This window comes from Papio anubis, chromosome 5, assembly GCF_008728515.1.
Source record: "Papio anubis isolate 15944 chromosome 5, Panubis1.0, whole genome shotgun sequence".
NCBI lineage: Eukaryota > Metazoa > Chordata > Mammalia > Primates > Cercopithecidae > Papio > Papio anubis.
The window spans coordinates 139436392-139462037 of record NC_044980.1 but is presented as its reverse complement, the minus strand read 5'-3'; the positions used below and the strand labels follow the sequence as shown (position 1 = coordinate 139462037).

Below are 25646 nucleotides of genomic sequence, written 5' to 3'. Positions count from 1 at the left end.
TTATTGTTTACTATTACTACCACCACCACTACTACTGCTGCTGCTATTACTGTCATGAATCAAATTCAATACAAAATCAGTACTTTCCAGCTTGTATATTGCAAAGACCTTGAGTAGGGTCCTGGTAAGCTGAATTCACCCATGATAGTAATTACAGCCTGTGCTACCATATAAATGACGTGTGTGTATGTGTCTCTGTGTGTGTGTGTGTCTGTGTGTGGTTTTGTTTTCCTTGCCCCAGATCTACTTATGGCCTTCTCAAACTGGTTGCTAATTCTAGACTTTGAGGGAAGTTTTGTATAAAGCTCTGGCCCAAGCTTGGAACAACTTTAACATGGGAATTCAGTGTCCTGTCATCTTATCTCTCTGGTCTCAAGCTTTAGCAAATCTACTTGTATTAGTTCACATGCTTCTTACTGAAAGCCAGATGTTTATGGGTAGCCTTCTATTCACTTAGAATATTTACAATTAGAAAGTTTATTCATTTATTTAAAATATGGGCCAAGGGTAGCTCTGTTGGAGTATCTGCTATGTTGAAACTGGAAGAAGCCCCTCACCCCCAATTAATTTTATATCTTGCAAAACTATTTATGTTGGCATTGCCCCAACTAACATTTAGCAATCCCATACTGCCATTGCTTTTTGACCACCCAGCCCTGTACTTTGGAAATACTGGAAGTTTTATCCCATGTTCCCACATAACTTGCACTGAGTGGGTTACTGCATATTTAGGGTAGAATATGAGTAACCAGATTGTGGGAACAGCACCTCCCACTGATTTACATTTGTAAAGGAAGTGATGCTGAGAGTTCATGGTAACCTAGAAGTCCAAATTTGGCCCGTATTCTCTCTTATATCCTGTAGCTAGAGCCAAGAGTAATGTTGAGTATGTAAAAATAATTTTCACAGTAAGTGTGTATCAGTAATTTATAGCATATAGATAGCATTGTTTCCAACACAACTTTGCTGAAGCAGCAATAGCAGAAGATGGGCTTTAGAATTGATCTCCTTCACTAACTGTGTGGTCTTGAACAAGTTGTATAACATCTGTAAACCTGGAGTGCCCCAGCTACAGAGTCTATATGGAAGTAGAATCAATCTCATAGTGCTGTTTGAGGAGTGAATGAAAGAATGCTTTTAGAGTTTGTAACTGAGCACCTGACACAAAGTACTCAAATACTTGTTCCTTATTAGTATTTCCTCTTCTATTGATTTGCATATTCCTAGGCTTTTTACATACAGTAAATTTTATTGATGTTGTATTTGTTGCCTAATATAGTCTGATGGCCACAGTGCTATTAATGCTGTTATTGTTTGTGGTAAAAATATGTTTTACCATGAGCATGGTTTCAACGGGAATTCACTTCCAGGTTTGTTTTACAAAACCTTTTATATTTCCTCTTATACCTCTGCAAGATTGCCCTTTGTTCCTGATTTCAAGGCCATAGTCAGTGTGGAAATTCCAAATCATGCCTCCTTTCTATTTTTGTCCATCCTCCCTTTCCATCAGCTGTCACTTGGTTTTCACTTGCTCTGTGGAAAAACCATAGTTTCTGTGTATTAGCAGCTGGAAGCCTGAGGCTTCAGACTAAATATTATCATTTTTCAGTGCGTATTAAAGAGGTCCTTGCAAACATTTTTAAGAATGTATGTGTATCACAAATGCTGTTTTCTCTTGTGGTCAAAAGAAGTTATTGAAATTCTGATTCTCATACTCGGTCCTATGCGGAGTGACTTACCTTTGACCTTTCACCATAAGTGAGAAGCAGAATAAATGAGTGATGATTTCAACTGCCTCCTCCTTTCTTGGGGTAATGAATGAGTCAGCATCAAGGACTCTGCCAGGAGGCCTGAGCCATAAATATCCCTGCAATCCATCAAAAATCTCTTCAGAAGGTTGTTTTTAAACCGTAAACGGAGAAGGAGTTCCTGGACCTTATCTTAATCATCAAGTTAGTGGGAGATATTTATGCTTCTAACTTTGGGGTCAAAAAGAAAGGCTATAGCCAACAATATAGATAGAGAAATTAATATGACCCCATGATGAGATGGCAAACTTCTCATAGAGGAAAGACAAAAAAAAAAATTCAATGAACATACCCATTCTGTCCAAATTCTTGTCAGTTGTGTCACGTTGTTTTCCTAAAACTTATTGAGGATTTATCAGATGCCAGGCAGTGTGCTAACGCCTTTATTTCCATTATCTCATTTCATCTGCACACCTCCTTCATGAAAAGCAGAAAGATTTTCTTCACTGTTGTACAGAGGAGGAAATTGAGAATGAGGGTGACTGACTCTCCCAAGGTTTTGCAGCTAATAGATGGCAGAAATGTGCTTTGACCCTCAGATCCATCTGACTTCAAATCCCAAGCTCTTAATTACTCAGTTAAACTCTACAGGAAGCCATGGAAAATGAAGAGGGAGACGAGAAGCATATACAGAAATGCAAGTTGGCCTTCTCTCTGCCACATAAAGTACTCATAGTATAGTATAGTTAAGGTCTCTTGAAAAATAATTTTAATTTTTCATTAGCACTATAAGCAGAAAGCCAATGGATACTATAAGACCCTGAAAAAGTCCAGGCATCAGAGTCCTGAGGCTGCAGCAAGCATCAGGTACCCAGCAGTACCACAGATTTTGCAGCCATTTTAAGTGCCTAACTGGCAATAATTGTATATACCTGAAAACATCCCATTTTTGTCTCCATTCATTCTAACTTACTTGGAGTACAGTCTCCTGTCAGGCATGTCTTTGTGACACATGCAATATTTTATTTATGAGAAGAATATCAAAATATGATTGTTGGATTAGCTGATAGAGCATAGATTGGAAAAGGAGTCAGCTGGTGTGTTGTATGTAGCTTCAGCAGGAAGATACATCTAATCTGTGCTTTTCTTTCCAAACTCACACCTCGTACATGGCTGAATCTTCCTCTCTAACCCTTTCTACTGTGAGCCTCAAAGGCCTCATCAGTTTCTTCCTGGAATGCAGAGAATATCTTTTGGCTACATTTCCTGGTCAGACTCCTCATGCCCATTCAGGCTTCCCTGACCACCTGTCTTTTTAACGACATAAGTATAATCTCCCTGTATTAGTCCATTTTTATGCTGATGATAAAGACATACTCAAGACTGGGAAGAAAAAGGTTTAATTGGACTTATAGTTCCACACGTCCAGGGAGGCCTCAGAATCATGTTGGGAGGTGAAAGGCACTTCTTACATGGTGGCGGCAAGAGAAAATGAGGAAGAAGCAAAAGTGAAAACCTCTGATAAACCCATCAGCTCTCATGAGACTTATTCACTATCAGGAGAATAGCACGGGAAAGACTAGCCCTCATGATTCAATTACCTCCCCCTGGGTCCCTCCCACAACATGTGGGAATTCTGGGAGATACAATTCAAGTTGAGATTTGGTGGGGACACAGCCAAACCATATCATTCTGCCCCTGAACCCTCCAAATTTCATGTCTTCACATTTCAAAACCAATCATGCCTCCCCAATAGTCCCCCAAAGTCTTAACTCATTTCAGCATTAACCCAAAAGTCCACAGTCCAAAGTCTCATCTGAGACAATGTAAGTCCCTTCTGCCTATGAGCCTTTAAAATCAAAAGCAAGCTAGTTATTTCCTAGATACAATGGGGGTACAGGTATTGGGTAAATACAGCCATTCAAAATGTAAGAAACTGGCCAAAACAAAGGAGTAACAGGGCCTATGCAAGTCTGAAATCCAGAGGGGCAGTCAAATGTTAAGGCTCCAAAATGATCTTCTTTGACTCCAGGTCTCACATCCAGGTTACACTGATGTAAGAGTCTTAGGCAGCTCCGCCCCTGTGGCTTTGCAGGGTATAGCCTCCCTCCTGGCTGCTTTCATGGGCTGGCATTGAGTGTCTGCAGCTTTTCCAGGCACACAGTGCAAGCTGTCAGTGGATCTACCATTCTGTGGTCTAGAGGACGGTGGCCCTCTACTCACAGCTTCACTAGGCAGTACCCCAATAGGGACTCTGTGTGGGGGCTCCAACCCCACATTTCCCTTCCACACTGCCCTAGCAGAGGTTTTCCATGAGGGCCCTGACCCTGCAGAAAACTTTTGCCTGGGCATGCAGGCATTTGCATACATCTTCTGAAATCTAGGTGGAGATTCCCAAACCTCAGATCTTCACTTATGTGTACCCACAGGCTCAATACCACATGGAAGCTGCCAAGGTTTGAGGCTTTTGCCCTCTGAAACCACAGCCTGAGCTGTATATTGGCCCCTTTCAGCCACAGCTGGAGCAGCTGGGATACAAGGGCACCAAGTCCCTAAACTGCACATAGCATGAGGACCTGGGCCCAGTCCTTTAAACCACTTTTTCTTCCTGGGCCTCTGGGCCTGTGATGGGAGGGGCTGCCACGAAGGTCTCTAACATGGCCTAGAGACATTTTCCCCATGGTCTTGGGGATTAACATTAGGCTCCTGCTACTTATGCAAATTTCTGCAGCCAGCTTGAATTTTTCCCCCAGAAAATGGGTTTTTGCATAGTCAGGCTGCAGATTTTCTGAACTTTTATGTTCTGTTTCCCTCTTAAAACTAAATGCCTTTAACAGTACTGACATCACCTCTTGAATGCTTTGCTGCTTAGACATTTCTTTTGCCAGATACCCTAAATTATCTCTGTCAAGTTCAAAGTTTCACAAATCTCTAGGTCGGAGGCAAAATGCCGCCAGTCTCTTTGCTAAAACATAACAAGAGTTACCTTTGTTCCAGTTCCCAACAGGTTCCTCATTTCCATCTGAGACCACCTCAGCCTGGATTTTATTGTCCATATCACTGTCAGCATTTTGGGCACAGCCATTCAACAAGTCTCTAGGAAGTTCTAAACTTTCCCATTTTCCTGTTTTCTTCTGAGCCCTTCAAACTGTTCCAATCTCTGTCTGTTACCCAGTTCCAAAGTTGCTTCCACATTTTTGGGTATCTCTTCAGCAACACCCCACTCCTGGTACCAGTTTACTGTATTAGTCTGTTTTCATGCTGCTGATAAGGACACACCCGAGACTGGAAAGAAAAAGAGGTTTCATTGGACTTATATAGTTCCACATGGCTGGGGAGGCCTCAGAATCATGGTAGTAGGCAAAGGCACTTCTTACATGGTAGTGGCAAAAGAAAATGAGGAAGAAGCAAAAGTAGAAACCCCTGATAAATGCATCAGATCTCATGAGACTTATTCACTATCACAAGAATAGTATGGGAAAGACTGGTCCCCATGATTCAATTAACCCCCCGCCCCGGGTCCCTCATACAACATGTGGGAATTCTAGGACATACAATTCAAGTTGAGATTTCAGTGGGGACACAGCCAAACCATATCACTTCCCAACTGTTGGAGTATTACTTTGCTCCACATGAAGACAGGAGAGCAAAGTATTAACCTACAGGATGTGGAGTACAGCAGACCCATGGAGATCTGTTAACTCTGTGACTCTGAGCGTGTAAAGAACATAATCTCTGAGCCCATTCTCTCTTCTGGGAGAAAAAATAAACACACCTATTCAATGTTTTTGCTGCTTAATAAGCGATAATCCCTCTTATTACTAAACATGGGGAAAAGGTCTTATTTAAAAATATTCTGTTTATAGGAGTCACACAGTGGAATGGATAATACTGAGAAGAAAATATTTTCCCCCTTCATGATTCTGAGCTCTCGTAGGTAACATTTGCTACATTGGTATCTCTCCATTCTCTGTCCTTGCTTTCCTTTGGTTGGGGAATCATTGCATCTAAAAAAAAAAAAAGAGTAAGTGTTTCCCTGGCAATCATATTCAGAGAAAATAAAACAGTTTTTTTAAAGTGAGTGAGTTACTTTGTGGTATTTAAAATTATACATGCTTATTACAGAAAACTGAGAAATAGAATTATCTCAAAAGAGCAAAAGTAAAATTTTAAACTCCATCCAAGCACACAAATACTGCATGATCTCACTTATATGTGAATCTAAAAAAAGTCAAACTCATAGAAGTATAAAGTAAAATGGTGGTTACCAGGGGCTGGTTGTCAGAGTTGGGGGTTGAGATAGGTGAATGGGGAGCAACTGGGTATGGGAAGATGTTATTCAAAGCATATAACATTTCAATTAGACAAGAAGAATAAGTTTTAGAGATCTGCACAACTTGGTGACTATAGTTAATAATAATGTATTATATATTTCAAAATTGCTGAAAGAGTTTTTGGGTATTTTATTTTTTATAATTTTTAAAAATTTTTTATTTTTGGACTTAGGGGTACAAGTGCAGTTGTGTTCCATGGATATATTGCCTAGTGGTGAAGTCCGGGCTGTTAGTGCACTCATCTAAATAGAGTACATTGTACCTGATAGGTAATAGTCCATCCCTCATCCCATTTTACCTTCCTACCTTCTAGAGTCTCCAGTGTTTATTATTTCACTTAAAAGAGTAGATTTTAAAATATTCTCACCACAAAAAGTGATAAATATGAGGTAATAGTTATGCCAATTAGTTTTATTTAATCTATCTGCAATGTAAATATATATTGAAATATCACATTGTACCCCATAAATATGTACAATTATTATTCATCAATTAAAAATAAAATTTTTAAATAAAAAAAAACCTCTCATAATCCTACCCTTTAAGACTTCATCCACATCCTTCCTGTCCTTTTTTTTTTTAAATAAATGTTTAACATAGCTGTAGGAATCCACACTCTGGAATGAATGGAAATATCTATGAGCTAATACAATGAGACCTTGTTCTTGTCACTGTTTTCTATGGAATCAAATTCAGCATACAGCTGAGCAATTTTGAATTTCCTGAAGGGTAGTTTAGAAAATGAAGTTCCAAAAGAACCCCTTTGTAGAGGGCGTCAAAACACTAGAGTGTGTCTGTTCTATAGGATGAAACCTAGCATTCAGCAATCCTTCAGTTGTCCCTTCTTTTGGGAACGCCTCCTTGAACCACAAGAAATCTCATCATGGTGTGTATCCTAGTTACAGAGCCATTCAAATCTAACGTTTACATAGCCACAGAACTGGGTTTCCTCTTGAAATCTAGAACTGTATATGGCCCTCTATGCATCCTGATGATTCCCCAGAAGCATTTATAAACATAACCAACTTTTGATAATTTATACAGCAAAAGAGACTATAGGAAATCCTTTGTAAAGTAGATTTCTCAGATCAGATCCCATGAGCCTGAGATTCAGAATGGTTTTGTTGTTAAGATATTGACTCAAGGACTAGACTGTGTGGGTTTGAATCTTAGCTCCACTACTAACTGGTTTTAGAGTGTTAGGCAAGTTACCTAGCCTTTCAAAGTCTCAATTTCTTTGTATGTCAAATGAAAATAATAGGAATAAACAGATTTGCTATGAGGATCAAGTGAGTTCGTGCATACATGGTGCTTAGAAGAATGCCTAATGGGTTGTTCAACAAATATTAATTGTCACTATTGTTAATAATCAGGGTATGTGTGCATGTTTATACTTGGCCATACTCCCCTTCTGCACTATCCCAAAAGAGACTATAAACTCACTAGGGCCAAAAAGTCCTGTGTTCCACTCTTCATCCTCAGCAGCACCTAGGACAGTCATATCTAGTTTGTCATAGATGCTGAATACTCCCTAGTTGGCTTAAATTGGCCAAAATCCTGGTTTTCTTCCTGCTTGTTTGGCACCTAGTAAGTGCTTGGCTCCAGGCTCTGGGGGTGGGAATGCAGTTGTGGAAAAGGAGGCTTCACAGGATGGTGCCTGCTTTTTGTTCCTCCTCCTCTGGCATGATGGATTCTTCCCTTTAACCCTTTAATGCCTTGAAGACAAGTGATGATCAAGGCTCCAGGTAGGACTATCAAAACCGATAGCTGCTGCTAAGATTTCAGTATTTATAATGTACATAAGATTCCATCTCTATCCAACACACGAGCCCACTGATGCTTTACAAGAAAGTCCTCAGTGCCTTAGAGTTAGCTTTCATAGTTTTCTTATAATTTTCAGCTTCCCATGTGCCATGCTAGGCACAAGGGTACAACAGTGAACAGGACAGACATGGGCCCTGCCCTTCTAGAGTCTAGTGAGGAAGATGGGCATAATGGATAGTAAGTACATGTGATAAGTTCTGTCAGGAAATGCACGTTGCTATGGGAATCTTAGGAAGGTCATGTAACTATTTTAACAAGTCAAAGAAGGCCAGTTATTTAGCTTTAGTAGGAAACAAAGCTCTCCTTAATAAAATATAAAGTAAGTGCCATATTGTGGGTTTGAAGATTTCTTTGTTCTATATGATCTATATTTTCTGTGCTGAGAAGAGGATAGTACACTAAAAATCAGCATGTCTTGTAACTCAGTGTTTTATGGTCAACTTATAACACCTTCAACATATAGAAGAATTAAGATCATTATCTCCTAAGGCAGGCTTTCCAACATTTAGATGCATGCATGCATATCCTAGCTTCCAGATACCTGCATCCATTTCCCTATGGCTGGTTATTTTTTTCTAAAATGGGTTTTTTTTCCTGCCTTCTGATAGCGTAGTGGCAGAAATACATAGTTTCTTCATGCTGTGTTTTTACTTTCCATTTTCGCAATAAAACTATATCACTGCAGAGGAAATCAAATCTAATCTGCAATATATTTAGCATGAAAGCAATAAGAAGCATTAATTCACTCCAGAAAGAGCAAAATACAGTCGGGTACTCAAAGGAAGAATCACCATGGAAACTGTTTTCTTGAAATTCTGTGCTCTCCAGGCTCCAGGCATGACTAAGTGAAGAAAGGAAGGCAAAGGGAAAAGAAGAAATATTTTACCCTTTCTGTTGTCACTAAAAATGTTGCTGAAGAATTTCTATGAATTATTGATTACATGAATAGAAGTATATATGAATTAGAATTATGAAACTGTTGTCTTTTAAATGAGTGTGTAAAAGCACACTGAGAACTTGTTCCTCAGTGTTCTCCCTTCCTGACTGTCAAACCCCTATTGAGCAGTGTTCTCCCTTTCCTAACTGTCAATAATCCTATTAAGGTCAAAAGTTTGAAGAGAAGCACTAGGAATTGTGATGATTAAAGAATTATGTGAGCTAGAACTAAGGTACAATGCGTTTGCATGTAACTCCCAGATAGACTTGCTTTTGTATACCATTTTGAGATGATTATGGTTTCAGAATTTTTTCAAAGATATTAAATATGTCAAGATCAGCACAGCTCCTGCCTTTGGGACCGTGTTAATGGGATGTGATGGAATTTCCCTAAGGAACTTCTTGTAGATTAGATTCACTCTGTGTTTGTGTGCACATGTATATATCTAACAATGAGCCCACTCTTCTTGCTTTCTACATTTTTACCTCCTAATTTATAGATTTTTCTCACTGCAACTATACATTGTATTATAATAGCTCTGACAAGAATAGCTACCATGTGTTCAGTTTTCCCTGTGAGTCGATCACTATGCTGAATTCTTTGCATTATAACATCAAGAGCATAAGCTTTTATTTGGGTGCTATTGTGTATTATTTAGCAAAACAACAATAAAAGCTCACTAATAAAATAAATGTTTATATTCTCATGTAACCCTCAAAAAAACTCTATGAGAGTCCCCATTTTACAAATGAGGAAATTGAGTTTTGGGGATGGCCATCGAATACACTGGATCACAGAGCCAGTGAGTTGCAAAACCTGGAATTGAAATCATGTGGGAATCCTCAGTCCATGGGCTTAACAACACCACTATGTTTTCATTATCAAGAACATAGACAACCTGCCTTTTTAATCTCTGTACAGGCTTATAACTGCCCGGGATCTGGACACGTAAGTAGGACCTTGGTATCTTCACAACAGATATAAATTGAGAATCTACCATTGGACCAGGTACTGTCCTAAATATAAAAATTGAAAATAAGATAACATCCCTGCTTTCAAGGAACTTACAGTCCTCAGGAAATGTTGGCACGAATGAATGAAACAGACAAAATAGTCAAAGGTTCAAAGAAAAAAGGGATTAATGAGATTTGTGGATCTGTTGAGTTTGTGTGGATGAATTTGTCCTGGCCCTCCAAGACGGGGAGGAGCTTCTGGAAGGTGGGAGGAAGAGAAATGAACATTTAGGGAAAGAAAACATGATTTTAAACACAGAGATGGGAATGAGTGAGAGGGGTTTCAGGACCTGTTAGAAGATCAAGGCATGTGTTTTAGAAAAGTGAGTTTGAACAAGTACATTGACCATTGGTCCAATCAGTAAAGAACCATGAAAACTGGGGCAAGGAGGTTGGATTTTATCCTATCAACGCAAGTCACCTTTCAAAGGATTCATGTGTTTATTCTGAGATGTTAACTACTTACAGTAAGGAGCATTATTCTTTTGTATTCAGCTTTTATACATGTATACAACCATGTCACCCATTAAAGGTATAGGATACTTTTAGGACTCCGTAAGATTTCCTTTTGCCCACTCTTACTTAATTCTCTCTTGCCCAGAGATTATCAGTATTCCAACTTTTATGTGAGTATTCAAAGGGAAGCGATTTTTTTTAAATGACACTATGAAAGTTTAAAGGAAAGATGAATGACTGATGGGATGTAGCACAAAGTGTGGAGGTGAGAGGTTTCAAACAGGGAGACCAACAAGAGGATGTTATGAGGTTCACTCCCATTCATCCAGTCAATTAAATATTTATTGAACACTTATTATGTACCATACTCATACACTGGGAATACAGTGGTAACCAACATATGCTCTCTCAATGAGGAGACCAACAAATAAACAGTTATCTTATGGTGTAGTAAATGCTATAGTAGGAGGAAATATACATTGTTCTTAAAATGGGCATCTAACCCAGAATAGGAAAGTCGAGGAAGAGATGACAAATCTGAGGATCGAGGATGAATAGAGATTAGCCAGACGAAAGGGGAGACTGAGATGAGGATGGTCCCAGGCAGAGAAGCACAAAGAGGAGCAAGGACCTGTTCATGTTTAGTTAGTGGCAGCAGACAAGAAAGAAGTCAAAGAAAATATGTTTTTTAATCAAAAGAAATGGCCAAACTTAGTAATTACATTCTATCACAAGAACCATGTCAAACTGGGTTTCTTCAACACTGGTACTGTATATAATTGTGTTTCACACTATGTATCAGGCACTAACCTGATTGTGCAACATTGCAAAAAATTTCAGATGTTCAGCGTTGTGGGCTTTTTTATTATTGTTTATACTGTGGGCAACCCACCTGCTTGTCAGTCATTTCTCTTTGAACTTGAGCCAGAAAAACCAGTCAGGCAGTAAGATTTCTAACATCTTTCACCTACTTCTGTTAGACGAAGCTGTTTTCTCATTCTTTGTAGCATATTTTTTAGCTTCCCCTTTTCTGGACTGGGCTGAACTGTGCTGTGCAAAGCAGCCAGGCTACCCCCTCTTCTGACTTTTAGTTTGTTTCCTGGGGCAGCTTTGAGAAGCTATTGAGTTTCCAACACTCATTTTTTCTCTCATTCATCAGCAGATAACTCAGTAAGCAGAAAGTGGCCTTTGTAGCCCCGCAGACCTGAGTTAAGTAAGCCCTAGCCTAAGTCTTACTGACTCTCTTTGTGACTTCAACAAGTTACTTAATGTTTCTAGGCTTTGGTTTTCTTGTCTGGCAATAATAGCACCCACTGCATATGGTGTAAATGTCATTAAAATCTAATGTTGTAAAAGCCCTAAGATAGTACCTAACATATAGCAGGTCTTCAGTAAATAGTATCTAGAGGTAGTAAAGTCGAGTGGTTTCTAGCAAAAAGCTCTCAAGTGAGACTGTCCATGTTAGAAGGCTGGTTCTGCCAAAGGCTAACTGGGTTAACATAAGCTTCCAGTGGCTCAGTTTCCTCATCTGTAAAATGAGAGTAGTAATAATGACATCCACCTTATGGTTTTATTGTGAGGGTTAAATGAGTTAATACATGTAAAGTTCTTCACACAGAGCCTGCTGTGTGAGTATGCATATCTCTACATCCTATATTAGTAGTGTTCCTGTTAACCTTAATAATTATTGTTATTTTTACATATTACTTGGCCCCATCTATGAGAATGGGAGAGCAGTACCTACCTATCCTACAAGGTTGTTGCAAGAGCTACTAAACAGGTATGCATGGCTCAGTGCCAAGCACACAGTGGGCTCCTGATAAATGTTTGTTGAGTGAACGAGAGCAAAGTGCTTCTCTCTAAATGATTTCTGTAAATGTTTCGCCTTAATGATCACTGGGAGCTTCCGCACAGGAGGAAGTGCCAAAGAAGTTCACAGGGCGGCAGCCAGGCTTGGGCCTGGTGGAATCCGATGATGTTGAACAAAATAGATTCAGATCAGTCTATCTGGTGCCATTGAAACTGTGCCAATGAGCAGCAAAATGTGATTTCATGTTGGGAGAGTGCCAGCATCCTGGTTTGCAAATCAAAGAGAATCCTACCTATTTCTAGCACCTTCTCTCTTTCTCCCCTCAAGATTCTTCTGTGTGGGTTTTCTTACCTTTGAAACAGCCTCTGGATGTTTCACAAAATCAGGCCCCAGATGTTTGAAAGACTTTTGCAGACAAGGTAATCAATCCATTTGGTGGCCAGATGCTTTCTGAAAATTTTCCTGCTACAGCACTGCAAGTTTCTAAATTCATTAGAAACATAAATTAATTAAATCTAATCAACAGTGGGTGATGCAGAAGATTAAATAGTGAAAAACAAATACATTTCCAACTGGGTCAGATTAGAGGCAGAGAAAAACAGCTCCAGTTTGGAGGAAAATGTCAAGTTAACCCTTCATGTGATATTCTTGGAAAACTTTGCCAGGCCTGAGTCCCCAGGTGAGGCTGTGGTTCTTTCCAAATTAAGACTGCCCTGGTGGGTTGACTTTTCAAGAAATAATAAAGAAATTATCTGTTTCTAAAACATTTTGGAGTGGTCTTATTCTCTTATGTATTCACCGTAGTGAAAATCTCTATCATTCCTTTATCATGAAAGGTCTCTAGAGATAAGATTTGCAAGGGGCTATGCACTATATATAAAGCAATATTTTTCAGTAGCATTCTATAGTCAGATAAATTTGGAAAGAGAGTGAAGTCTTCTTTACTCCACACTAGAATAAGTTACCTGAGTTCAGGATTGTCTGAACTGAATCTGTCAATATTCAGATTTAATATTGACTGTCAATACTAAATCTCCAGCACCAAAACGAACAGTGCCTGGCAAGTCCTTAATAAAATCTTAATGAATATCTGTAAGTCCTTAGTAAATATCTGTTAATGTATGAATTGTGGGTGAACTTCTTCCTGACAGGACGACTCAATATTTACCCAGATAAATCCCCAAGATGAGGGACAGTGTATGAGCTATTTCCCAACAGTGTTCGACATTTTCCCCCCAATAAACAGCATCTTAAGGAACTAATGGTCCATAAGATATATTTTAGATAACTAAGCTTTAAAGTATGGTTGTATAGCACCCCTATCCTTTGTCCCATATCCTCTACCCTCAGTCTAAATGAAACTGGAGAAAATTCAGGGTGAGTGAATAGTGAATTCATGCAGTCAACTTCTGGGTAAGAGGCTGTCCTCCAAGAATGTGCTTAGCTTACTGGTTAGGCCAGCCCTTAGCTGTGATTTGACTGTTTTTTCATTCCACACTTGCACTTGCAGTGCTGACAAATGACCTAAGGCTGTGGGGATAAAGGTGTTGCTGCCTTGCATGCAGCCCTGTAGAGAAGTACCAGTTTGCAGAGGATACCACTCAACAGTAAAGACCAGCAGCTGCTAACTCAGATGCCTACAGACGCAAAGTAGCATAAAAGATGAAAGCAGAGAGGTAGAGGGAAACCTCAGGAGGGTAAATGGGAGATGGCATTTGACACTAAGGCTGGGGGTACACTAGGAAATGTTAGGAGGTGCAGTAACTTCAAGACCTATGCCCTTCTAAAGGGAGCAGCTGCTTCCCCACTCAAGCCAGTAATGGCCATATGGGAATGCCAGCTCCATGTTGCCAATCTTTATTTTCCTAAAGAAGCTGAAAAATCTCAATTGTTTAAAATGAAACTTTATACTTTTTAGATGGTAGAAACTCATTCAAAATATTGGAAACCTTTGTGTGGGCTAATATTGCAATGTTAATAAACTAGTCCAAATAAAATAAATCTGCTTGTCAGATATGACTTATCCACTGCAACTGGTATCCTCTGGGCTATTTGGTCCTATGATGTGGAGCTGTGGAGACTTGCTCTGCCTTATCTGGGATCCAGATGAGTGATCCACTGGGAACAATAACAACAAATTATATATATTGAGTAGCTACAATGTGCCAGGCATCATGCTAAGCTCCTCCTCATCCTTATCTCATTTAATCCTCACAATTTCCCTCCAAAATGGCACCAATATTATTCTTATTTTACAGATAAAGAAACTGAGATTCAGAGAACTCAAGTAACTTGCCCAAAGGCACATCACTTGTAAATGACAGGGATGAATGGTATCTTTCTGACACCTGAAGTCATTCTGTTAACCATTTATTATGTTACTTCTAGGTAAAATACTATCCTAACATTTAGTGCTTCTGCGTGTCAGGTACCATTCTAAGTACTTTGCATAAATTTATGCACATAATCCTCAACATAATATCGTCTCCATTTTGCAGATTAAATAAGTAGTGGGCAGAGAGAGAGGTTAAATAATAAACCCAAGATTTGCCAGCTAGTAAATGTGGAAGCTATAATTTAACCCGGGATTACAAGACTGCTATTGATCAACTCTTAGAATTGTTTCCCAAGACAAAGTCCTAGGTCAGGCACATAGAAGGTGCTCAGTAAATAGTTTTCAACAAACAGCAAATCTCATTTTCGTCTTGGGATTCTGTGCTGCAGGTGTGGTTGTTGCCTCTGAGTAGCTGCTGTTTCAGCCATTATTTCATGTGACTCACTGGCAGCTGTCACTCAAGCAGCCTTCACTGCGTCACTTTGCTAATTCCAGGCATGCAGAGCAAAGACCGACAAGCCCTAGAAGCTGGCTCAGCCTCTAATGAACTGTCTAATCCAGAAATCCCTTCTCAGGGATCGGGCAATCCAATTCAAACTGCGTGTGTGACTGAAATAGTTCACTGGGTCAGACTTCTTGGCATATCAAGATCTTCCCACCCAGTCTCTGGTGTTCAGTTGCCTTTCTTCCTGCAAATTGAAAGGGTGGAGACTGGTTTAGACAAGGGCTAGAATTTAAGTAGCAGAAGGGTGTGTGCGCATTTTATAATGCTTGTGTTATCGTGTATATGATTAGCTCAGCATAGACCTTATTAACTAGAATGAAGCAAATGTGGATTTTATTGGTTTTCAAATTTTCATGATCCCATAGTTCTGCTACACTCAATTCAACTGAAAACCAAATGTATGTGTGTGCATAAGAACAACATTAGAGGATATAATCCAAATGATCAGGCTACAAATATTAATTAATAAATATTCTAGAAAACCATACTTTTTTTTTCTTTTAGACGGGGTCTCACTCTGTCACCCAGGCTGGAGTGCAGTGGTGTGATTACAGCTCACTACAGCCTCAACCTGCTGGGCTCAATCTATCTTCCTACCTAAGCCTCCTGAGTAGCTGAGACTACAGGCGTGTGCCACCATGCCAGGGTAATCTTTGTGGTTTTTGTAGAGAGAGGATTAGAAAACCATACTTTTACTGAACATTGCTTGCATGTCTACTGTGTGTCAAACATTGGGCTAGGGGCCAAGAATACCATTGGTTAAAAAAAAAAAAAAAAATCAGCTGTGATTCCTGTGAATTATGAATTCTTGTGAATTATGTAGTCTTACAAGGGAGACAGACATTAACAATAAACACTCAAAACACATACATAACATACATAATGATGAATTCTGGTAGAAGCATTAAAGGAAAAGGATCGAGTACTATAAAGAACAATGTGAAGACTTTAAAATAGGCTGTCAGAAAAGTCCACTCTCAGGAAGTGCCGCTGTTCAAGCTGAAATTTTTTTAAATGAAGAGATGTTGGCTAAGGAAAAGGGAGGATGGGGAGTAGTTTAGGCACAGCATGTTTCCCCAAAGTAAGGGGGAAAGCAGGAAATTTATGAGATCCTGAAAGCAAAAGTGGGGCTAGAAAACGGTAAGGAAGGAGGTCGGGGGATAGTTTGAGAGGGAGGAAAGGACCCGTTTGCAAAGTTTTCTTAGTGATAACTTACCAAAGGTTGTATTACCCCAAAGCTTCCCCAAAATGGTGTCTAGTACATTTTACTGTTGATTCAAGTTCAATTGAAGAAGCAGGAGGTATATTTGAGGTTGTGGCCAGTGTTGAGTCTATATCTTCAGTGCTTAATGGTTTGATTCCTTCTGTTACCTGATAAAATATTGACATATCATTTTTTTATTCCCCAAGAACTTTGCAGAAAACAATGCATCACAATCAGTGCTAGAAACCTGCTATGGTGTGTGTTGGAGAGAAAGGAATTTTGCCAATGCATTTAATAGTTACGGACTTTTTCAAGCTTGAAGCTTCTTCATATTCTCCAAAGGCAATAACTTAGGTTGTTGGACTCAGTACTTGAAATGTTACCCAAAAATAGAGTCCTTGGAGGTATGGAAATGTGATCTGATTTTTACTCCTTTCCTATCTGCTATTCCTAGAGAAAGCATTTCTGAAAATGGCCTTGGTACTAGATTTCTCAAATACTGGTTTTGTTTCAGAGGTGTCCCAGGCTATAAGCCTATAGCAATGAACCATTAAGAATCATAATAAGTTGTAGGCAAAAATGGAACATGTGTGACTTTAAGCTAAGCAGAGAGCTGTCATGTGCATTACACAATCCCACAGTCAGTTGTCCCCATGAGAATCCTAAATCTTCAGTTGTGAACCATTTATGTCATGTTTTCTATGCACAGAATACGATCCTAGGTACTGAAAAAGATGCTATCTACTAAAGAAATAAATATTATTCTGTTTTCAGGGAACTTATAATCTAGTTAAACAGATAACACATGCACAAAGTATATTCGAGCCATCTATTAACATTTATAGCATAATCCAATAGAAATGAGTCATGCCTGATAAGAAGGTGCCAGCTAAGTTAGTGAAGTTTTAAATGTAAACTATCTTTACTTGGTTTCTAGAAAAGACTAATTTTCAACTGCGTGTTAGAAGGGAAGGGAAACAGGATAAGTTCTAAGAGGATAAATTCCAGATTGAAGAATTGTTTAAGCAAAGGTCTGAATGCAGGGTAGTACTGAGTGATGGTCTCAGATCCCACTAGGGATCCAGAGGTTCAGAAGTACCGTGAAAATAAGATGCAGAATTTCACAAATATAAGTACATGCATGTTTATGGGGAAAGGATTTACAGCTTTTATTAGATCCTCAAAGAGGTCCGAGATCTCCTAAAAAAGGTTAAGAGCTAAATTGTATTACTAGAGAAAGGTTCAGATTTTACATTCTTTTATTCATCAAACATCAATTGTGCTTAGTAGAGTCAAAATTGAGTAAAATAGGAATTCTGTCCTTAATGAAATACATTTCAGTTAGGAAAATAGAACAAGTACACATGTAAATGACAATGTCATGGATCACACGTAAAAGTACAAAGAGTTACAGTTGTTGTGAGGAAGAAGGAATTTTTTTTCCAATCAATGAAGCTTAGAAAAGCTTCATGGAATAGTTGACATTTGAGCTGGCCTTGAAGGATTTGTGTATTTACTTTTTTATTCAGTCAGTAAACAAGTGTTTTTTGCAAACCTACTAGATGCCAATCCCTATGCTAGGTCCTCCCACTATAAGAATGCAGAAGATCTTGCCCACGAGGGACACGCTCTCTCAAAGAATGAGATGTCAGCAGGCACAATTAATGACAGTAATATATTAGATAAATGAAATGGCGTGAACAGTTGGTCAGCAAAGATTGTATTTGCTTTGAGAGTCTGAGGAGTTAAACTTTGATGAAGTGCGTGACAAGGATGGAAAAGTGAAGGTTGAGCCCAGAAGATACACTGGCGTTTTAAGAAGTAAAACCTGTAACTGTGAGTGAAAGATGAAAAAAGAATTTATATAGAAGAAAGAAGAGATAGTAGATGAAGAGAATAGGAACAAGAAATAATAGAAAGTGGAGGGAAAAGAAGCAGCACACAAAACGCAGTTTCTGAATGCAAAGCAAGTTTGGAACTATAGTTGGGTTTAAATCCCAGCTCCATGACTGGTCTTCCAAACATGGGCAAGTTATTTATCCTATCTGAGTCACCATTTTCCCATCTGAAAAATGGAGAAGATACTAAAACTCATGGCATTTGAGTGACAATTAAATGATATAACGTAAAACACAAAGCACAGATCATGACCAAAGTCGTTATCCAATGTATAACCATGGATCTATAGATTTAGAAAGAGAGTGTATGTATATAGAGGCTCGAATGCTATGCCTGGCTTGCAGTAGACCAACTCAATAAATGGTAGTTTCAAAGAAAAACTATGCTTTTCTAAACTGTGCAGTGCTGGTGTTTCTCTTACACTGAAATGTCTTGAGGCCAAGTCAATAGCTAGTTAATTTCAGTGAGTCTTCTTTATGACAGTTGCAATTCTCTTCCTGTAGTCATACTGCAGTAAAGGAATGTGCAGCTAAAAGAGTTTTCTATTAAAGACTGACGTCCTGGAAGGGAGATCTACAAATCACTTGGAAAGTTCCTGGCACCATCACCTGAGTCTGACCATTTACAACGTGTCTGTAAATCTTGCACAGGGAAAGGATGAGAGTGTAGCATTTTTTTCCCCCACTCTGACAGACTTGTTTCTATAAGATGTTAAGGATACTGGTGAAAGTTAAGGAAGGCCAAAAGGAGGTCAGCCTACCCATGTGGAAGTGATCTTGTAGTAGATTTCTCATCATTTTAAAGTGTATATGAGTTAGCAGCCCTCTGCCTGGTACGCAGATAGTAGGTAGCTAAAAGAACAGAGTCCTTTCTGCTCTCAGCTTCAAAAGGAGAAGGTAAGAGAGGGAGAGATGAGTGGAAAGCAGAAAAGAGAGAAGAGGTGTGAGGTCAAGGGAGAGAGAGAGAAGGTAAGGAGGAAAAAAAAAAAAATCAAGTAGTCTTTTATTCATAGCAATCACATGGATCTCTGAAATGCTGATATATGAGATAAATTCTTGCAATACTAAATGTTTTAAGAATCCTGTTAAACCTTATATGGAGAGAAGATTTCAATAGCATTTTTCTTACTATTCAGATTTTGGCTGTGGGTAGGATTTGAACCTGTACAGATTTTATTTCAAATGTTGGTGGTGACCAGTCCTCATTCCTGGCCTGTTCATCCATACATTTATTTTTTTATTCATTCAGCAATTCCACCTTCTTTCTTCTTCATTGTTATTTTTTTCCTGGCTTTTGGAACTTTCCCATCAGCATATAAACATGCGGTTATTTCTATGATATTGTAAAAGTACTCTCTTGATCCCACTTTCCTTACCATCTTTCACCTCATTTCTTTGCAACTCTTTGCAGCAAAACTCCTTGAAGGAGTAGTACATAGTCACCATCTTCAATTCCTCTCCTCTCATTCTCTCTGAAACCTACTCCAATTAAGTTTTATGGCCACCATCCCATAGAAACTATACTTTACTCAAAGTTAAAAGTGAGCTCCACAGTACTAAACTCAAAGTTTTACTCTAAACTTTTAGCTTGCCTATGAGCAGTATTTGACATGGTTGGTCACTTGTCTAAACATAACTTGGTTTCCAGGACATTACATTTCTTTGATTTTCCTATTATCTCACTGGTCATTCCCTTTGTTTTTTTCCTGAGATTTTCTTCTTCTCCCCCCAGCTTTTTCAGTGCTGGGGTGCCCTACTGTTCGGCTCCTGGTCCTTCATTTATTTTAATGTACTCATTCCCCGAGACCTCATCTGGTCTTGTTGCTTTAAACACCATCTGAATGCTAATAACTCCCAAATTTATATCACCAGCTCAATCCCCTCTCCTGAACTCCAATTTCTTATTTCCAGTTATCTCCTCAACATCTGTACTTACAAACCTCTAGCATTTCACATGCATAAAACTGAACATCTGGTCCCCAAAAAGCCTGCTTTACTCACAAAATTCTCAGTGATGGCAACTCTAACATGCCAGTTGCTGAGGGCAAAAACGTTGGGATCATCCTTGATTCTATTTTTTCAAACCCTATAATCAATCCATCAGCAAATCCTCACAGGTCAACTTGCAATATCATCCAGAAAATGACCAGTTCTCTTCAACTCCACAGCCTACACCATGATTTATCTCCCCTTGATTATCTCAATACACTCCCCAATTCTACCTCAGCCTCTACGGTCTATTCTCAACACTGTAGCCAAATTGAGTCTTGTAAAAGCACATCACTTATCTATTTAGTATCCTTCCAACAGTTATCCCTTTCACTCTTTCATTGTGGTAAAATGTACATAACATAAACTGTACCATTTTAACTGTTTTTCAGTATACAGTTTGGTGGCATCAAATACATTCACATTGTTGTGCTCATTTGACTTTTAGTAACAGAGTCCTTGCTGTGTTGTACAAGACTCTATATCATCTGAACCTCTCATGTCTCCTACCTATTTACCCCTTGTTTGTTCTGCTCTAGCCACACTGATCCCTTAACACATGTTCATTACCCTCTTAAGGTCTTTCCACTGTCAGTTTCATCTCTTTGGAACACTCTTCCTATGGATACCTGCATCATGAACTCTTCCACTCCTTCAAGTCTCCCCCATGAAGTCTGTCACAACCACCCTATTGAAATTGCAGCCTCCCTTCAAATACCAGTCCTGTTCATCTTACTCAACTCTATTTGTTTTCCATAGTACACAACATAAAATGTAATTTAGTATGTTCATTGATGATTGTATTTTCTCCACAACTAGAATGTAAGATCCATGAGGACAAATCTCTTATCATCTTTTAATTGATATTTCTTTAATATCTGAAACAGTACTTGACACATAATTGGTATGTTCAATGTACATTTGTTGAGTGAATAAATGGGTCAATGAATGAATTGATTAACCTTAAATCTTTAGACTTTGTTTGGAGATTCTAGCAGGGGAACGCAGCTACTCATATACCCTTGACCAAAGACCAGTCCTCCTCTACTGGGGATGGTTGTGCTGTTCAACCCATCATGCAGCTCTGGAAGGGAGGCACACGGAGTGGTGAGGGAGGAAGGAGACACCTGCCTAGCCATCCAGATCATCCAAATCAACCCTGGCAATCAATGGGGTGACAGATGTTGCAACCAGATCGGCCTCATGTCCTATTAACATTAAGTATTTCCTGATTTTTCTAGTTTTAATATTATTCATTGTTATCTAAACTGCTACATGACCATGAAGTCAAATATAATAGATTTTCTAAATATCCAATTTTCAGTGGATAGATAAAAGCAGTAAGTATTTACTATACTGCCTTTATCCTGAAGAATATTTATTAAAGATTGGGTCCTGCTGCTGATGAAAATCAATGCTAGGTTATTCATTCTGCATTTTACTCTTTACCTACTGTGTGTACAGTATTGCATTCAGTGCTTTAAAATATGCATATTATCCAAAAAAGAGTATACTTTATAATATTCTTCAGAATACCACAACTCCTAGCCAGAAATTAGAAGGAGGGAGGGAGAGAGAAAAAAATACTAAATGATTCATGGTATTATAATTGGCACACTTGTTTCTAATACTTTCCATTTTATTTGCTAAGACCATTGAAAAACCATCATAACATAGTAATACCTTGTGAACTATTAGCAACATATTTATTTTGTTTCACATCAGGACCTCATGTTTTAGAAGGAAGAAAATCAAATCCTTGCCTATCATATTCTTCATTCATTTCTATAGGCCCATCTATAGTTTAACAAAAAAATGCATTGTATTTAGTGTTCAATTTGTCCTTTAGAGAAATAAAAGAGATTTATTGCATGCAAGGATATGGCTGAGATGTGTTTCCTTGAGTTCTGGTAAGGACTTCCTGCTTCCCTCTAGGAAAAAAAAAAAAAAAATCTTTCACTTAAAAATCTCTATGATCAGAATCTTTGAACAACCTTCCTCCAACATTGTAATTGTATCCCAATATCCCATTACCTCCCAGTCCTCTAAACTGAGAGTTTCACAAAGGCAAGTACCAGTTGTGTTTATTTATTACTATATCCCTGGTACCCAGCCCAGTGACATGCACATAATAGGTGTTCATTAAATTGAATCCTTTCATCTCAGATGTATTTGCTCATCCACTCTGGCTTTCTTATTACCACCTCCATGCCCTCTCCCAAGTAGCACCCTATCTGGACATCCTCTTTCCCCCAACCCATCTGCTTTCTCTTCCTGTTATTCATAGGACTCTGAATCCCTGCCAATGCTGCAGAGGCTTTTTAGGACAAGATCTATTCTTTATTGAGCAATGTATCTCATTCTAAAATCATCAAACACTCACTATTTCAAATGAGAACTTTTTCTTCCTTCACATCTTAAGTAAATGTTTACATCTATCCAGCATACATATTTTGATTATTGGTACTTTGTTTAGGGTTATCCATTCTCTATATGTTTGTCCACTTTGGTACTGGCTCTCTTCAGCTCTCATTCAGTGATCCACTAAAGAAAAAAGATTGATTGCTTGATGACTTGTGAATATAGAAAAAAAAAAAAAAGATTGAGAAGCATCTGTTATATACTAAGAGACTCAGCTAGGCACTGAGGGTTTAGTGGTGAACAAGTTCCTTGTAAAGTTTATGATGAAGAGACTGAAACAGGCATTTAAATGATTCTAATATCATTGTGATAAATGCTAATGATTAGTGGTGATAACTTACAAAGGCAAAGTATGGGGAGCAATGAGGCTGCATAATAAAGGGAGCTGTCTTGGGCTTAAAAGAAGTCACACAGGGCTTCTTAAGGAAGTGATACCTGAGCCAGTCCCCAAATATGGGGAATTTTAGCTTCCACAAAGTCAATACCATGTCTTACTGACTTCAAAGCATCTGGCAAGCAAAATTTCTGACCAAACATGTGCCAGATGCCATAATATATGTGTTTGGGTAGCGGATAACACAGGGCCTGCCCAAGAACTCCCATTTCCCCACAGATGTGAGAGCTTTCTCATTGTGGACCTGGAGTCCTGCCGACTTTGGGGTCAGTCATAGATGTCCCATGTTGTGCGGATAATAGAACCGAATGATTGACAGAGTTTGTATTGCCTGAGCAGTTAATTACTCCTCTGCTTTTTGAAAGATTGGGTGACAGATGGTAAACACCTTGACAGCAGATTCCACTGTAAACCACACAGGCGTGTAGGCAAGTCTGGACTGCTATCAATTTCCCACTGGATTTTTCTGTACTCAGAGACGTATAATTTTTAAGACTCATTTGCCCTTTAGGCAAGTTTTGTTTCAACTATGGGAAAATTTTATCTTCTAGGCTTCTATGTTGCAAGAACTTGTTTTGAATAAAAGGCAATCTTTATCAACCCACATGTCCTTGGGTTGATTCAAACCTGTTTGGTGTTGGAGATTTGGTCAGCCTGGGGAAGCTGTGTGCATTTTAATGGGAACAGCATGGCATTCATTACTCACCTGCTTCCTACCATCTGGATTTTCACAGCTCAGCAAGCATGGTGGGCTTCCTGCATATTAGCAGGGAAAGCTTGGCTCCTAAAAAGGGTGTGGCTAGGTCCCTGTGAAGTCATAATTTTACAATGAACACCATGAATAAATTGGGGTTGGCATTCTATCCCAGTAAGCTGCTTTCATATTTGAATGGTTGAAAAATAATACACCAGCAGGGGAAGGAGGAAAAACACAAATCGTCTTAATACTGGGAATCAAGTAAGTGGGAAGGAAAATTGGTTGTGTGGTGGAGTGAAATGGAAATGTGCATGTGAGAGTTTGTGCAGAGATATTGTAAGGCAAGGGAGTTTCCAACTCAACATGCATTAATAACCTGGCCCTGTGCAAAGTGCTATAAGGAAAACAAAAGATGGAAAGACAGGTATAGTAGCATGAATTTAGTTGAATATAACAGAAAACTTACTAACAGTAGCTTAAACCAACAATTTCAGACATAGGCGGTCTTAAGGTAGGTTTTAGTTGTTCAACAGTGTCATCAAAGATATTGTCGCATTCTCTCATCTGTCATACTCAGCTTCTTAGCCTTTTAAAGTCCATGGGCTTATTACCTCATGGTCAGATGATGGCTGCCACAGCCCCACATATTATGAACACATTTAATTACAAACAAAGGCAGGAAGCAAGGAAGAGTATGGTCAGAAGGCCTCCCCTCACTTACTTACTTTTATTCAGGTAAGAAAACTCTTTCCCAGAATCTCTGTCCCCTCCTGTTTCCCCAGTAGACTTTCCTATATGCCTCAATGGCCAGATCTGGGTCACACAATTACCCCTAGCCACAAGGGAGGCTAAAAAGCAAGTATGTGGGTTTTCCAACCTCTACAGTGGAACAGTAGGAGGCAGGCAAGGAAGAAAGACACTGAGCAGGAGTAGCCAAGCAAGAGTATCTGCCATGACACATCACCTGCCATTAATGGGCTTGATCTACAGGGTCAGACTAACATTTAAGCAGTGCCTATTTTTTAATACTGCACTTATGGTTAAGTAGGAAACAGCCATTGTGATAAGAGCTTGGGACTTGGAGCTATTGGACCCTTCTATCTGTATTATTTCATATAAGAGGTATACCAGCACCAGGTTGAAGATAAAACCAGTATGCACAGAATTAGTTAAGTGAAAGGAAAAGGATTCAGTATCCAAATACCAGACACTGGTTGGATGACAGAGGAAACAATTCTGGATCAAACAGAAAGTATGTATTATGCACAGTAGGTCAAGGATAGCAAGCATATGGTACGTGTAATCAGAACTGTGTATTCACTACTTCTGTCTTTAGGACCAAACTAAATGAGTGTGAGAAGCAGTGTCAAGTTAAGAAAGTAATGCTACTGAATCAGGAACTCAAACATAGTTCCATTTAAAGACAAGGGCATAGGTGAAAAGGTAGAATACTTAATGGATAACCTAGTTTGGGTGCAGGTTGGCAAAAGTGTATTGATGGATTTTTTTAACTCCATACCACCCAAACAGAATCCCAAATAGTAATAACATCTAGACAGAAAGATTTAAAAAAACTTTGCCTCTGTGTACTAAGAAAATAATTATTGGTGCCAAATCAAGTTGAGTCATATCAATAGAGATCAGTAGTGTTAAACCTGTGTATCTACACAGCATTTTTAACTCTTAGAAGCTCTTATATCTATCAGTTCATTTTATTCCCATAATTTTACTTCTTTTGGAAGAATTGTCCACTAAAAAGAACAGTATGAAGGAACTTTCTGGAGTAAATGGAATCGTTCTATATCATGATAGTGGTTATGGATATATATCTCTATGCATTTGTCAAAACCTGTAGAACTGGATGCCACATAAAGTGAATTTTACACACACACACACACAGATACACACACACACACACACATATACATAGATATACAGATATATAGATTTTTTTTTTTTTTTTTTGAGACCAAGTCTGGCTCTGTCGCCCAGGTGTGAGTGCAGTGGCATGATCTCGGCTCACTGCAACCTCCGCCTCCCAGGCTCAAGCGATCCTCCCACCTCAGCCTCCCGAGTAGCTG

The 25646-nt window shown here is 38.9% G+C and overlaps 1 protein-coding gene and 1 long non-coding RNA gene across 16 annotated transcripts in view; one reads left to right on the top strand and one right to left on the bottom strand.

Moving 5' to 3' along the window:
• PPP2R2B (protein phosphatase 2 regulatory subunit Bbeta) overlaps window positions 1-25646 on the top strand; it is a 472301-nt gene that overhangs the window by 334038 nt on the left and 112617 nt on the right. The window lies entirely within an intron of this gene.
• LOC116274967 lies at window positions 5161-25519 on the bottom strand. 2 transcript variants are annotated; one of them, XR_004183848.1, is made up of 4 exons: window positions 23575-25519; window positions 16179-16333; window positions 12474-15146; window positions 5161-5755 (listed from the first exon to the last, which is right to left on the bottom strand). It is a non-coding gene; the product is annotated as an uncharacterized LOC116274967 (long non-coding RNA). The 2 variants fall into 2 exon arrangements; XR_004183847.1 differs by lacking the exon at window positions 23575-25519 and having other exon boundaries at window positions 16179-19013.